The sequence below is a fragment of the Hemitrygon akajei genome, chromosome 11, assembly GCF_048418815.1.
Source record: "Hemitrygon akajei chromosome 11, sHemAka1.3, whole genome shotgun sequence".
Taxonomy (NCBI): Eukaryota; Metazoa; Chordata; class Chondrichthyes; order Myliobatiformes; family Dasyatidae; genus Hemitrygon; species Hemitrygon akajei.
In genome coordinates, this window is record NC_133134.1 from 82,280,916 (window position 1) to 82,297,821 (window position 16,906).

The 16,906-nt window shown below is 42.3% G+C and overlaps 1 protein-coding gene and 1 long non-coding RNA gene across 4 annotated transcripts in view; one reads left to right on the forward strand and one right to left on the reverse strand.

Moving 5' to 3' along the window:
- The window catches only part of LOC140735771 (uncharacterized), a 45,848-nt gene extending 31,181 nt beyond the window's left edge, over positions 1-14,667 (reverse strand). The window contains exons 1-2 of one of the 2 annotated variants that reach the window (XR_012100807.1): positions 14,579-14,667; positions 11,414-11,558 (exon numbers count right to left, since the gene is read on the reverse strand). This is a non-coding gene — a long non-coding RNA (uncharacterized lncRNA). The remainder of the gene's footprint in view (positions 1-11,413; positions 11,559-14,578) is intronic. The other variant, XR_012100806.1, reaches the window with a different exon arrangement.
- The window catches only part of adar (adenosine deaminase RNA specific), a 113,444-nt gene continuing 110,741 nt past the window's right edge, over positions 14,204-16,906 (forward strand). Inside the window, exon 1 of one of the 2 annotated variants that reach the window (XM_073061236.1) lies at positions 14,204-14,245. The gene's annotated coding sequence lies outside the window, so the exon portion shown is untranslated. Of the gene's footprint in view, positions 14,246-14,354; positions 14,481-16,906 lie in introns of those variants that run through there. The other variant, XM_073061235.1, reaches the window with a different exon arrangement.

Consider the following 16,906-nt stretch of genomic DNA (forward strand, 5'->3'; position numbering starts at 1 on the left):
TTCAATCCCTCCAGCAATGAAGGCCAACATTCCATTTGCCTTCTTGATAACCTGCTGCATCTGCAAACCAACCTTTTGTGATTCATGCCCAAGCACTCCCAAGTCTGCACAGAGTATGCCACAATTTTTTACCATTTAAATAATAATCTGCTCTTTCATTTTTCCTTCCAACTTAGATTACCTCACATTTACCAACATTGTACTCCATCTGCCAGACCTTTGCCCACTCACATAACCCATCTATATCTCTCTGCAGACTCTCCGTAACTTCTGCACAATTTGCTTTTCCACTCAGTTTAGTATCATCAGCAAACTTAGATACACTACACTCAGTCCCCTCTTTCAGATTGCTAGTATATATCATGAACAGTTGCACACCCAGCACTGACCCTTGCAGCACACTGCTCGCCATTGATTGCCAACCAGAGAAACACACTTGTATTTAAACTCCCTGCTTCCTATTGGTTAACCAATTCTCTATTCATGCTAATACATTATTCCCAACTCTATGCATCGTTATCTTATGGATAAGTTTTTTATGTGGCACTTTATCGAACTTTTTCTGGAAATCCAAGTAAATAATGTCCATCTGTTCCCCTCTATACACTGCGCTCGTTATATCCTTAAAGAACTGTCCTTTGGTTCTGCCTTTGCTGAATCCGTGCTAGTCTGCCTGATGGATCCATTTCTTTCCAGATGGCTTGCTATTTCTTCTTTAATGATAGCTTCAAGCACTTTCCTACTAGATGTTAACTGCCTATAGTTGCCTGCCTTTTGCCTACATCCTGTTTCTGAACAGCAGTGTGACCCTCTCGGTCTTCCAATCCGTCGAGACCTGCTCAGAGTCCAGAGAATTTTGGTAAATCATCAACAAATCCTCTACTATAACTTCTGCCATTTCTTTCAGTACCCTGCGATGTTTTCTATCAGAACCAGGGGACTTATCTATCTTCAGGCCCATAAGTTTGCTCAGCAATGCCTCTTTCATGACAGCTATTGTATTGAGGGCCTCACCTCCCAATGCATCCATAACATCTCTCTTTGGCATGTTAAACGTGTCCTCCACCATGAAGACAGACACAAAATAGTCATTCATATCTTACTGTATATATTATTGTAATTTTTAATATATATTGCACTGTGTATATGCTCCTTTGATTTTTTAAATTCAATTTTTGTTTAAGGTGTTTATTTTTGTCTTCTGCATTAGTGTGTCAGTAGAAAAGAGCAAAGTTTAGATTTCCAACAAATGTCCAAAAAATTAAATGTTAGAGAATTTTTTGTATTTTGTTAAAGAAGGTAACAGATTAAGTAAAAGATCACTTTTCAAATAAAAACTTGATTACTTTGTAGGTATACAGCTCAGTGCACGATTAAACAAAGATAACGAACAGGTGCTATTGATCAATGACATAATGAGCTGAATTAACTAAACTGGTTAACTGAAACAGAAATGGGTGTAGAAGGAATCAAACTGTGTGAAGGACAACCAGACTAAAAGTTGAGGGTGTAGCAGATGTGACAGTTTAACCTTCAAATCATCAATTCTTACACCATGGCAAAAGCATGCATAGCAACAAGACACAAGATGGTCATTCTGCACCAGCAAAGTCTACCCCAGCAAAACTTTTGCAGCATACAGGTGTTTCAAGATGTGCTGTCCAAGCTCTTGTGAAGAAGCACAAAGAAACAGGCAAGTCTGAGGACCGGAAACACAGTGGTTGGCCACAGAAATAGAGTGCAGCAGATGAGAAATACATCAAACTGACATCCCTTCTAAATTGAAAACTCTGAACTCATAGAAACCACTGGAACTCAAGTTTCCCTTCCATTCAAGAGTGCTGTGAAATTGTACTTCCAATGTAAACTATATTGAATTAGCTCCACCTGTATTCCCACTTTCAGCATTGCAGCTTACAGGAAAGAAGGGCTTCTGGGTTGTTCAACCACTATCAAAGTAAGTATCTTGCTGAGGCAGGTGGTATGGTGGTTATGATAAAGGACTCATAAATCCAAAGTGCAACAATGTGAATTTCTTAGAAGTTTGTGTCGGTTCAGCATGTCACCAAAACCTTTGACAAACGTCTATAGAAGTACAGTGGAGAGTATCCTAACTGGTTGCATCATGGCCTGGTATGGAAACACCAATGTCCAAGAATGGAAAATTGTACGCAATGCCCACCATTGAGTACATTTACATGGAACACTGCCACAAGAAAACAGCATCCATCTTCAAGCCACCATCCAAGCCATGACCTCTTCTCACTACTACAACCAGGTAGGCAGTATAGAAAGTCTAGACCCCTACCATCAGATTCAGGAACAATTATTCCTACAACCATCAGGCTCCTGAACCAGTGTGGATAACTTCAGTCACCACTCCTGATTCTTTGGCCTACAGACTGACTTTCAAGGACTCTTTACAACGCACATTCATAGCACTTTAAAAAAAATTTGCTATTTATCTTTGTCAGTCTTTGTATCTCTGTTAACTATTAGTAACTAATACAAAGTTTAATAATACTGTAGAAGTATTGATAGTGCACTGATTTATTCTATGTTTCATTCAACTACATAATTTGTTACTCAGTACTTTGTGTTTTTATACCTTTTCAACTATTTCCATGAAACACTGGCTAATTGGAACAGCTGCTTAATTGAGCCATAGTGTACTGGTCCTGATGTGCTGCAATTAACCAGAATCACTATATCTTTATTTTTATTCCAATAAATGCAAGAAAATGAATCTCAAGGTAGTATGTAGTAACTTTGATAATAAATTTACTTTGAACTTTGAATTTAAATATGAGGGATCACAATTTTAAGATGATGGAAGAAAGTATGGGGGGATGTCAGAGGTAAGTATTTACACAGAGTAGCTGGCAAGTGGAATGTGCTGCCTAGGGTGGAGGTACAGGCTGATACATTAGGGACACTTAAGAGACTCTCAGCCACGTGAATGAAAGAAAAAATGGAGGCTCTGTATGGGAGGGAATGGTTAGATCGATCTTGGAGGATTGGCATAGCATCACAGGGCCTGTACTGTGCTGTACAGTACTATGTTCTAAAGTGCATCATAATAGTTTAAGGATTTAAATATTTTTTTGAATTTTTAAAAAAAGTGTACTTAATACAAGTGATCATCATGCCCAATGTCAGTTTGTCATTAAATAAACCCAATGATAGATAGATAGATAGATACTTTATTCATCCCCATGGGGAAATTCAACTTTTTTTCCAATGTCCCATACACTTGTTGTAGCAAAACTAATTACATACAATACTTAACTCAGTAAAAAATATGATATGCATCTAAATCACTATCTCAAAAACCATTAATAATAGCTTTTAAAAAGTTCTTAAGTCCTGGCGGTAGAATTGTAAAGCCTAATGGCATTGGGGAGTATTTGTTTTGATCAAAGAACAGTGCACATAAACAGATATTTCTTGAAAAGAGCAGGCTCTGTCAGTAACCTGACTGTGTGTGTGTTTTTAAAGAGCAGGGCAACTCTACAACCCACATCTTCAGTCTCATCTCATTGACTGGAACACCTGACTCCAAATAGCTTTTGTAGAAGGTATTAGCCTAGAGGTTTACAATTTTTTTTGCAACAAATACATGTAATATTGAATCATTTTTCTCAATAAATAAATGAACAAGTATAATGTTTTTGTTATTTATTTAATTGGGTTCTCTTTATCTAGTTTTTGGACTTGGGCGAAGATCTGATCTCATTTTAGGTTTATGAAGAAATAGAAAAAATTCTACAGGGTTCACAAACTTTATAGCACCAGTGTATCCCTTCAGACCTTTCAGTTTCACAAGCACCTTCTCCTTAGTAATGGCAACTACACTCACTTCTTCCCCCTGACACTCTTGAACTTCTGGCATACTACTAGCATCTTCCGTAGTGAAGACTTATGCAAAATACTTCTTCAGTTCATCTGCCATTTCCTTGTCCACCGCTACTACCTCTCCAGCAACAGTTTTGTAGCGGTCCAATATCTACACTGACCTCTCATTTACTTTTTATGTTTCTGGAGAAACCTTTGGTATCCTCTATACTATTATTGGCTGCCATCATTTCCCCGCTAGTGTCCCCTTCCACTCAACTTTGGCCTAAATACTGATACATCTGTCTTTAGCTTCCCCCTCTCAAGTCACAGGGTGAATTCTATCATATTATGATCACTGTTACTTCAGGGTTCCTTAAGCTCTCTACTTAACTCCAGATCATTGCACAACACCCAATCCAGAATATTTGATACCCTAGTGGGCTCATCTATGAGCTGCTCTTAAAAGCCATCATGTCAGTATTCTATAAATTCCCCCTCTTGGGATCCAGCACAAACCTGATTTTCCCAATCTACCTGCATATTGAAATCCCCATGACTATCGTAACATTGGCCTTTTGACATGCTTTCTCTGTCTCCTGCTGTAATTTGCAACCCACAAACTGGCTACTGTTCATAGGCTTGTATATAATTGCTATCAGGATCATTTTACCCTTGCAGTTTAACTCTACCCACAAGGATTCTGCATCTTTTGATCCTATGTCACCTCTTTCTAAGGATTTGATTTCAATTTTTACCAATGGAGCCACCCCACCCACTAAGCTTACCTTCCTGTCCTTTCAATACAATGTGTATCCTTGGATGTTCCCTACATGACTCTCTTGTCCATTCATCCCTCTGCACTGATCTTCTGCCTGGCACTTATCCTTGCAAGCGGACCAAGTACTACACCTGCCCCCTACACCTCCTTCCTCTCCACCTCTCAGGGCCTCAAACAGTTCTCCCAGTGAGGTAACACTTCACCTATGAGTCTGTTGGGGTCACCTACTGTATCCATTGCTCCCGGTGTGGCCCCCTGCTTATCGGCAAGACCCGATGTAGATTGGGAGACTGCTCCATCGAACACCTACGCTTCCTCTGCCAGAAAAAGTGGGATCTCCCAGTGGCCACCCAGTTTAATTCCACTTCCTATTTCCATTCTGACATGTCAATCCATGGCCTCCTCTACTGTCGTGATGAAGCCACATCATGTTGGAGGACCTTATATTCTGTCTGGATAGCATCCAACCTGATGGCATGAACATCGATTTCGCAAACTTCAGGTAATGCCCCCTTCACCATTCTCCATCCCTTTTTCCCTTTCTTACCTTATCACCATTGCCTCCCTCTGGTGTTCCTCCCCTTTTCTTTACTCCATGGCCTTCTGTCCATTCCTATTAGATTCCCCCTTCTCCAGCCCTGTATCTCTCTCACCAATCAATATCCCTGCTCTTTACTTCACCTCTCCCACCTCCCAGTTTCAGTAATAACCTTGTGTTTCTTCCTCCTCTTCCTCCCCCTGCCCCCACCTTCTACCTCTCACTCCTCATCTTTTGTTTCCTTCAGTCCTGCTGAAGGGTCTCAGCCTGAAACATCGACTGTACTCTTTTCCATAGATGTTGCCTGGCCTGCTGAGTTCCTCCAGCACTTTGTGTGTGTCACCTCTTTCTAAGGATTCAACTTAATTTTTTACCAACAGAGCCACCCCAACCCCTCTGCCTACCTGCCTGTCCTTTTGATACAATGTACACCCTTGGGTGTTAAGCTCCCAGCCATAATCTTCCCTCAATGCCCACAATGTCATACCTGCCAACCTCTAACTGTGCTATCAGTTCAACTACCTTATTCTATACACTGTGTGCATTCAAATATAACACCTTCAGTCCTGTATTCATCACCCTTTTAAGTCTTGTCCCCATTTTACATTGCAATTCATCCCACTGACTTCAATTTTGCCCTATCCTTGCAAGCAGTCTTTTTAGTAGCCTTGTGGTGAGAATTCAAAGGTATCATTAGGTAAGTATAAGTAATGTTATGTCAAAATGCTTCGACTACAATTTCAACAATAATGTGTTAGATGTATTTTTAACTAATTTGGGTTTCAGTTCCCAAAGCAGAGATGTAATTTAGGCTACTTGAATGATGCTGTTAAAGAATTCTCTTTGTAGGTATGAAGATGGTACTAACTTTTTCTTGAAGTTCATGTGAGTACAGTCCAGCCTCTTGCAACCATTTCTCCTTTTAGAAAGTAGCAATGGAAATATTTTCGATGAACATTTGGTGGCCACATTATTAGGTACACCTTGTTAATGCAAATATCTAATCAGCCAATCATGTGGCAGCAACTCAATGCATAAAAGCATGCAGGCATGGTCAAGAGGGTTCAGTTATTTTTCATACCAAGCACTAGAATGGGTTTAGAAATGTGATTTAAGTGACTGACAGTTTAATGATAGCTGGTGCCAGACAGGGTGGTTCGAGTATCTCAGAAACTGCTGACCTCCTGGGATTATCACACACAACAGTGTCTGGAGTTCACAGAGAATGGTGTAAAATAACAAGAAACATATAACTGAGCAACAGTTTTGAGTGAAAATACCCCGTGAATGAGAGATGTCAGAAGAGAATGGCCAGACTGGCTCGAGCTGACAGTAACTCAAATAACCTTGCATTACAACAGTGGTGTGTAGAAGAGCATCTCTGAAAGCAATTCCACATTGAACTTTGAAGTGGATGGGCTACAGCAGCAGAAGACTGTGAACATATACTCAGTGGCAGTAGTCATTGAGTGCACTGTATTTTGGCTAATGTTTTCTATGTTTATAAGTAACTACACCAAAATGAGGGTTTGTAAGTACCGCATCTGTTTATATAAACAGGGTCTAGTCTGTTTGCTCCCCTAGTAGTGACGTGTTGGTGGAACTTGTGTAAAATGTCCTGCAGGTTAACATGATTGAAGTTTCCTGCAATTATGAAGAGACCATTTGGATGCTTGTTCTGTAGAGAGCTGATAATGCTGTGAAGATCTCCCAGTGTGTCCTTGGCTCAGCGGGGATAGGATGTAGACAGCAGTGATGAACATAACAGTAAGTTCCCTGAGTAGGTAATACGATGGCATTTAATTATGAGGTGCTCAATTTCCCCAGAACAGTGACTTCTAACTACAGATAAGTTTGTGTACCAACATTTGTTAATCTACATACAGATTCCACCTCCTTTGGATTTCCTCGACAGTGGATTCCTGTCTGCATGGAACAGAGTCAGCCGGTCAAGCTGAAGCACTGACGCTTGACTCCTAAATAACGATGAAAACAGGAAAACTGCCACAGGGAAATCAATACTGAAGGTGCTGCAAAAGGAAAATATACTAACGCCCACCTAGCAGCTGCTGAACAGGCCTATTTTGTACCTGTGAACAGACTCTGGCTTCTTAACAGAACATACTAAGATTTTTTTTGAGACAATCAGTTTATTAATCACAAGTTCCTGCACTGGAAATTCAAGGGAAACTGAGTGGGAAAGCAAGGATAACTAAAGTGAAGTAGCAAGTTAGGTGCGGTGGCAAGGGGAAAGTGGATGGGATTGATGGGGGTGTTCAGTTCAGAGCCATGTGGATCTGATGGGCTGAACTGTCTTCCATGCCATGACTCCATTAGTAGGAAGGAAAATTAATATTAAATTGTCAAAGAGAATTAGAAAATATTTTCTGTAGTCTCTAAAATGGGAGGCTAGGCTCAGAATAGGGTCAAAAGGAATGATGGAGCTGGGAAATTAAATTAAATTGCCCGTGATGAATTAACAATGACATAACACACATTAATAATTTATAATTGTCAATTATTATGTATATTGTGTGGACGAGGTGAGGGTGTTTCCAATAGTGGGTGACGTCTAGGACCAGAGGGCACAGCCTCAGAATAGAAGGATGTCTTTTTAGAACAAAGAGGGAGGAATTTCTTTTTCAGAGGGTGGTGAATCTGTGGAATTAATTGCCACAGATGGCTGTGAAGTCCATGTCACTGAGTGTATTTAAAGTGGAGGTCGATAGGTTTTTGATTATTAAAGATATCAAAGGTTATGGGGAGAAGGCAGGATAATGGGGTTCAAGGAAAATAAATCAGTCATAATGGAATGGTGGAGCAGACCCAGTGGGCCAAATGGCCTAATCCTGCTCCCTTGTCTTACAGAACTTAGTTAAGCTTCTAAATCCAGATTCCTTCAAATATACTGGCAATTGGAGCTCTTGGCTGGGCTCAAATTCTCAGGAGTCTGAGACTTATCGAAAGCTGTACGAGACAGTGTGAATGTATCAATGGTGCAAGGACCCAGCAAGACCAATGAAAGGTGTTAGCCTCACTTTACTCCAGAAAAGAAACCTTTATTTCTTTATTACCTTTCACACATGGTGCATTACTGATAATAAATAGAGGAAACAGCAGCAAATCTAAGGTTAGGGCATTTCTCACAGCAATAAAATAATTAGTGCAATTATCTTCTGGTGTTGACTCAAGGTACTGAGCAGTGTTCTCTAAGAGCTGTTCTTCAATATTGCTCAGAGATAATATTCCTTCAATTAAGAGCAAAGATAGATAGAGGCAACACATGTTTAGGGCGGTAGATAGAACATCATGCTACTGAGTTAGGTACTTATGTGTGGGAAATACTGTCATAGAACAATATAGCATTGAAACAGGCTATTTGGCCTGTTCTGTGCCAAACCATTAATCTGCCTAGTCCCATTGACCTGCACCCAGCTCATAGCCCTCCATATTGCTCCCATCCGTGTAGCTATCCGAATTTCTCTTACACGTTGAAATCAAATCTGCATCCACCACTTGTTCCACACTCTGAGCGAAGAATTTCCCCCTCATGTAGCCCTTAAAAAATTCACCTTCGCCCTTAACCCATGACCTCTAGTTCCAGTCTTACCCAACCTCAATGAAAAAAGCCTGCTTGCATTTACCTTATCTATAACGCTCACAATTCTGTATACCTCTATTAAATCTTCCCTCAATCTTCTATGTTCTAGGGAATAGAGTCCTAATCTATTTGACCTTCCCCTTTAAATCATGTCCTCAAGTCAACATCCTTGTAGATTTTCTCTCTGCTCTTTCAATCTTATTTACATCTTTCCTTTAGGTAGGTGACCAAAACTGGACACAATACTCCAAATTAGGCCTCACTAACATGTTATACAATTTCAACATAACATCCCAGTACATTCATTTATTAAGGCCAATGTGCCAAAAGCTTTCTTTACGATGCTATCTGTCTGTGTTGAAGAGTTCAAAGTAAATATATTATCAGAGTATATATGTCACCATAAACAGCCCTGAGATTCATTTTCTTGCAGGCATACTCAATAAATCCAATAACCATAATAGAATCAAAGAAAGACTGCACCAACAGGGTGGGCAACCAGCTTGCAAATATAAAAAGAGAAAAAATATTATTATAGTAAAATAAATAAGTAATAAACATTGAGAACATGAGATTGAAGAGTCCTTGAAAGTAAGTCCATAGGTTGTGGTAACAGTTCAGTGACAGGGCAAGTGAAGTTGAGTGAAGTTATCCCCTCTGGTTCCTGGGCCTGATGGTTAAGGGATAATAACTGTTCCTGAACTTGGTGATGTGACTCTTGAGGCTCCTGTACCTTCTTCCTGAAGGCAGTAACAAGAAGAGAGCATGACCTGAGTGATGAGGGTTCCCAATAATGAATGCTGTTTTTCTGCACCGAGACTCTGTGTAGATGTGCTTAATGGTGGGGACAGCTTTACTCATGATGGACTAGGCCCTAACTGCTACTTTTGGTAGGATTTTTCATTTAAGGCGTTTCTGGCTGTGATTCCTGAAAGATCATTACTAATGCCTCCACAATCTCTACAGCTACCTCTTTCAGAACGCTGAGCTGTAGTCCATCTGATCCAAGCAACACACACAAAATGCTGGTGGAACACAGCAGGCCAGGCAGCATCTATAAGGAGAAGCACTGTCAACGTTTCGGGCCAAGACCCTTCGTCAGGACTTTGTCATCTGATCCAGGTGACTTATTTGCCTTCAGACCTTTCAGCTTCCCAAGCATCTCCTCCCTAGTGATAGGAACTTCACTCACTTCTGCCGCCTGACATTCTCAAACTTCCAGCGTATTGCTAGTGTTTTCCACAGCTAAGACTGATGCAAAATCTTCTAATTCAGTTCATCCGTTATTTCCTTGTACCACAGCTACAGGAACGTCAGAAATGGTCGAGTATAAAATGCAATTTCCTCCCAGGAGACAGTGTGCTTATAGTTGTTGATACAGTGCCCCATAATTCATGGATCGTGCGAAGAGTCATTTAAGTCATTCTAGACAGAAGAGGATTTCTGCAGCAGGTGCACATCAAGACCAAGACCCACTGTCTGGACAGGCCTATAGCCAAAATCTGTCTTCCACAGGAGGCAGAGGTTTGAGGAGTGATAGCTGTAGAAGCTCCATGACTTTGACCTGACAGAGCATGGTGGTAAAGATAACTCTGTACAGGTAACATCTGGCTTAGATGACTGTTACATGACTGGAAGAAGAAAGAGGACATTTGGATAAATGTTAAGATGTTTGTCCTTGAAGATTTAATGTCAACTGTTTGAGTAGTACGTAGTTGTAATTGGATTAAGGGACTAGGAGCCCTTTATCTTTTCTGTCAGATCCATCTGTTTCCTCTCTGTATTGTATTTTGTACCATGTTTATTATGGTAATCTGTCACGTGGGTTATGGCATGGTAGTATAGTTACGTACAGGGTATTCACTTTTTGTTAGTAGCTTAGTTAAGTCTAGTGAAGAGGGATTGAGCTACAGAGAATGATAGTTCTTTTCTTTTGTTGACTGTTAATTGAAATGTTTTTAGATCCTTTTCTGTCTAGAATGATTTGAATGACTCTTTGCACGATCCATGAATTGTGGGGCACTGTATCAACTACTATAAGCACAATGTCTTCTGGGAGGAAATTGCATTTTATACCTGACTATCTCTGACGTTACTGTAGCTGTTGTAAATACTCTTCAGTCCACGTTTCCAAAACAAGTTTGACATGTATTGGACCTGCTTCCATCTACGATGAGCATAAATGTCTTCCTTTTAGAACTCTCCTGTGGTAAGTATGGTGAGGTCTTCAGAAGCAAGTTTGGGTGTTGATGCTTTCAAGTCATTAGGATTAGAGGATGCTTTAATGATCGGACAGCCATTGATAGTAGCCTCTACTTCAAAGGACTGTGTGGAAATACTCATCAATATTCTGTACCGTCATGGAGGAATTGAAGACCTTTTGCATAGACCTGATTAATCTCTCCTATGTTCCTCCATGATGTGAACCAGCTGGGTGGGTTAAATTCTGCTTAATTCCTTTTCAAAGGAGATCACTGATCTGTGAATGAATCCACTTTTCAATGGCTTCTAGCAACTTGTGCTCAGCTCTAAGAAAATTTGCTGCAGTTCACAAACCTGTCCTCATCATGCTATAAAGCATCAAAATGCATTAACAAAAGATGGTGCCACTTCAATGTGAACAGTTCGTATAGTTAGACAGGTAAATATGACCCCATACCTCTTCACTGTACTTCTTTTGCTCTTCACCTCAAAGGTCCAAAGTAGTCCATTCCTGCACATGTAAATGAAGGTTCATCTGGAGACACCCTATCCAGAAGTAAATCTGTCATGTGTTTCAGACAGACAGACATACTTTATTGATCCTGAGGGAAATTGGGTTTCATTACAGCCGCACCAACCAAGAACAGTGAAGAAATATAGCAATATAAAACCATAAATAATTAAATAATAAGTTAATCATGCCAAGTGGAAATAAGTCCAGGACCAGCCTATTGGCACAGGGTGTCTGACACTCCGAGGGAGGAGTTGTAAAGTTTGATGGCCACAGGTAGGAATGACTTCCATTGACGCTCAGTGTTACATCTCGGTGGAATGAGTCTCTGGCTGAATGTACTCCTGTGCCTAACCAGTACATTATGGAGTGGATGGAAGTCATTGTCCAAGATGGCATGCAACTTGGACAGCATTCTCTTTTCAGATACCATTGTCAGAGTCCAGTTCCACCCCCACAACATCACTGGCCTTACAAATAAGTTTGTTAATTCTGTTGGTGTCTGCTACCCTCAGCCTGCTGCCCCAGCACACAACAGCAAACATGATAGCACTGGCCACCACAGCCTCGTAGGACATCCTCAGCATCGTCCAGCAGATGTTAAAGGACCTCAGTCCAGGTTGGCATCCTGGAGCTGTGTGCAGCCATCGACAAACAACACACTTGGACAGGATTCTTCTTGTAGCTGCTGGGTTGCTTTAAGTGTTTACATACACCTCTGACATGCTTGTGAGACTTTGTCCTATCATCTGCCTATCCTTCCTGACAGTCTCACTACACACCCTGTCTGCTGTCAACCAACTGCCCTACTCTCAGCCCTATCACTCTGGTTCCATCCCCCTGGTAAACTAGTTTAAACCCTCCCCAACAGCTGTAGTAAACCTGCCCGCAAGGATATTGGTCCCCCTTGGGCTCAGTTGTAACCCGTCTTTTTTGTACAGGTCACGCCTTCCTCAAAAGAGAGCCCAATGATCTAGAGTTCTGCCCGCTGCACCAGTTTCTCAGCCACACGTTCATCTGTCATATCATCCTATTTTCACCCTCACTGGCACATGGCACAGAGATTGCTGCCCTAGAGGTCCTGCTTTCAGCTTTCTACATAGCTCCCTGCATTCTCTCTTCAGGACCATCTCACTTTCCCTACCTATGCCAGAGGATACCCAGTCCTGACTGTTTGTCACTACTGTTATGTTTCAAGTTAATAACCCCCAGGCTCTGGGTATTGGGAGAATCTGGTGACAGTAACACCATTAAATATCAAAGCATTGTACTTCAGCTCTTGAGATGTTCAATGCTTGGCACTTCTGTGAAGTTACAGCCCCCCCCCCCTCCCAAATCAGGCCAAACCCTGGATCCTGTAAATGGCTATGCGGAGTTGGAGATAGAATTGAACATTGCTGACTTTTTACCTTGATGATGGAAGGTCACAGAAGCAGGTTAAGATGGCCATTAATGTACTGAAACTGAGATGACTGACCTCCAACCTTTGAGTTATGACTGAATACTGGAGCCATTTCCTCTTGAGGTGCACTGACCTGAGATCCTCGATGCTATGCCAGGTTAAATTCATGTCGAGGATAAGCCCTCTTGCTTCTAGGGGGTCATTCAGTTGCTGGTCCACACTTGGACCAAGCAGTCCTAATGAAGCCTAAACTGGCCATTTGCTGTGCAGCTTAGGTACCACACCATAATCTTTATTGGTGACATATCAACAAGGCAATGGGAACCTATCCCATACCTTCAGAAGTGTGGTGCTAATGCAGGGTCTTGACCCAAAACATCAACTAAAACAGGGGTCGGCAACCTTTTTGCCTCTGTGGGCCGATCGCGTATTAATGAGTGGACGGTGGGCAAGATAAATGCCATAAAAACTTGGAATATGGGAATTATCCTTTAAGTACATCTAGTTATGTTTTGCTTCAAATTAATGAATAACGCATCCTAGAAAATCATTTGTGCTTAAGGTTGACTACCCCTGAACTAAAACTTTGCCTCAGATGCTGCTTGACCAGTTGATTTTTCCTGCAGTTTTTTTTTCCCACCTTCAGATTCCAACATCTGCAGTCTCTTTTATATCCTCAGTTTAGAAGAGTTTTAGAACAAACACCACAGGAACGGGTCCTTTGGCTCATTGTGCAACAAATATAATTCAAATTAAACTAATTTCTACCTGTACAGATCCACATCACTCGATTCCTTGCACATTTGTGTCCAACCTTGGCCCCTGACAGCACCTATTACTGTGTATTTTAAAATAAACTTGCCCTGAACATCTTTAAAATTCACCCCCCCCTCACCATAAATACATATCCTTCAGTGTTTTTCCCTGGGAAGTGGGTGGTACTATCTCAAAGTATGTTTTGAGTCCATCTGTATATTGCTGCAAAACTGTTCCCTCCAGCATCTATGTAGGGGAATAAACAGTTGATGTTTCGGGCGGAGATCCTTCGCAACTGGAAGGGGGGGGGGGCAGAAGCCCGAATGTAGGATGGAGTGAATGAAGGAGAAATATAAGCTGCCAGGTGATAGGTGAAACCAGATGGGGAGGGAATGAAGGCTCATGGTCAATGATAATTTCTGATTCCTTACTCATAGGAGTACAGCGGCATGACATTCCTGCCTTGATCAATGATGGCCGCTCACCCTTCCAGTTGGCTTCAAGGCCGCAATATACAGGCGGGCTCTCTCGCGCGTTGCCCGCACTCTGGGCCGAGAAGCCTCCCGCCTGCCCCTATCGGACGGAGGTCGCAAGTGTCGGATTGGTCTGCGAGAGGAGGAGTGAGTAATGAAGGTGGGGGGGAGGGGGCGGGGGAATGGAGGGGAGGGCTATTATCATTTGAAGGAAGGAAGCAATAGGAGCCGGTGTTTGGGAGGGGGGTGAAAGAGGGAGGTGTTGGGGGAGGGGAGGGGGAAAGAAAAAACGTGGGAGCGAATCAGAGACGCAAGAGCCGCCCGGCGCTGCGGAGCGTCGGTCAGAGCCTGAGGAATACGCCGGCGCCTGCGGCCTAAGCCGGTAAATGAGAGCCCGCCGCCTGTGCACTGATGGTTGGGGGGAGGGTGGAAGGAAGAGAGGGAGACTGAGGAGAGATTGTTTAGTCGCTGGGATCTTACCTGAGGGAGCGGGGTGGCGGGCGGGAGACGGGATGGAATCGCGCCGGAAGGACCAACCACCGGAGAGCACGAGGGCGCCGCTTGGGGTGGGGGGGGGGGGTTCACTGGAGGCCCCGGCCTCTGGATAGTTTATATTGGGGGGGGTGCTCAGTGGCGGCTAGATGGTTTGTTTATATATATTGGGGGTTGTTTACCGGAGGGCCCTGGATGCGTTATATTGTGTGTGTGTGGGGAGGGAGAGATGTACTTGCGCGCTCCCGAATCTCTCCCTCCTCCCCTCACCACGGCCTTGTGCACGTGCGCCTTCAACCTCCGCCCTCGGCGGGAAAATCTCGCCCGCGCAATCAGCGTGAACGCGCGTCCACATCACCCTTCATCATCTCTTCCTCTCATCATCCTTCCCCTCCTCATCCTCTCACCCCCATTTCCCCACCACAGTATCTCCCTCCCCTTTTCACCCCTCGCTGCAGTCCCATCAGTTGCCCTCCCCAACTTATCCCTCATCCGCAGTCCCCTTCACCTCCCCCGCCCCCCCCCCCGAACTTGACCACCTATCTCTCCTTCCTTTCCACACACCTATCCTGACATGGATTCTCAACCCCAAACGTCTGCCATCCCTCTGCCTCAACAGATGCTTTTTGACGCACTGAGATCCTTCAACACTGTTACCTTTTAATCCACCATGTCAGAGTCTTTGTAAAGGCCACAAAGTTTCCATTTACCTTCCACTTTTTATATTCAAAGTGACTTCAGATGTAGAAGTGAACTTTTCACATTTCCTGCTTTTATTGTAAAAGTAGATTTGTAAAACTTCATAGAGTCATAGAGACAGCATGGAACCATACCTCTGAGTCCCTGCCAGCTTTCAACTACCCATTTACTTTAATTCCTTCAGTTATGCTTTTCCTGTTCCCATCAACTTCCCCCTGATTCTCCTGTTCACCCACACACTGGGGGAGATTTTGAGTGCTGAATTGGTGCCACAGTAGTGTAATGGTTAGTGCAAAGCTCTTACAGCTCGGGTATTCTGGAGTTCAGAGCTCAGTTCAGGCACTGTCTGTAAGGAGTTTGTACGTTCTCCCCTTGTCTGTGTGGGATTCTACCGGGAGCTCCAGCTTCCTCCCATATTCTGAAGATGCATCAATTAGTAGATTAATTGGTGGTTGTAAATTGTCCTGTGATCAGCTAGGGTTAAATAGATGGGTTGCCGGGCGGTGCAGCTCATTGGGCCAGAAGGGCCTGTTCTGCTCTGCATCTCTAAATAATCTATCACCTTTGTGATGTGGGAGGGAATCTGTGCAGTCACAGGAAAAACATGCAGACAGCTCTGGAGGTCAGGTTTGAACCTGCATCTGACATTGTGAGACTGTACGAGCTGCGCCACTATCTAGGGAGGCAAATTTGCAAACTGTGCATGTGGGTGTTTATTAATCTTGCCCTGCATTTTCTGGGATTGCCTGTGGGGTTGCTCAAGTGAATGTGCTGTTTAATAATGATTTGCATTGCTATGAATTATTCTACTGCTCAGATATGGTCATGTTTGCGGCCTTATGTCACTTTGAGCTGCAGTTAATGCCATGCAGTATTCTGCTACTTTGCGGTTTTGTAAAGGTGCATTTGAGTTAGAGCGTGATATTATTCTGCTGCTGAGGTGCAGTTGTAATAATGCAGTAGAGCTGTTGAGGTGACTTGCGTATACAGTTGGAGCATTATTTTATTATTAAATGGCAGTTTGTTGATAAGTGACATTCTCTGGCTGGAATTAATAGCTTCAGACACTTTAGTGCCTGCCGCTCATCCACATTTAAAGTCAGATCATAGTTTCTCATTTTGAATTTCTCATCTGGAAATTGCAAATTAATCTCTTGTGGCATTTGCATTATTTGACATCTACATATCTGTATAACATTGGCATTAGGAAATGGCCCGATTCTGTTGTGAGTATTTTGAAGTTAGTTAAATATTTAACTGTAGTTGCAAGTGCTTGTATATTTTTGGTTTAAATTTGTTTTAATCACATTTATTCAGTTTTGGGTGTTTTTGCAGTTCTGGGTGCTATATGTCACAAGCAGCATATTATTTTTATATATTTAAAGTTCTCGCCTTATTTGGAACACTATTGCCGGCAGAATCTCACTAGTGCTTTATGTATTTTTAACCTACACAGTTTTTGTTCATTTTCAAACCAGTATTTGCAATTTTGGCTGTATATTGTAGAGAGTAAGCATTTATTTTTATTTGTCTATTGTTGGAGAGATAATTGAAAAGTTGTATTCCTGGTAGTTTTATTTTTTTAAATGTGAACTATGGATGAAATTAGCACAGAGT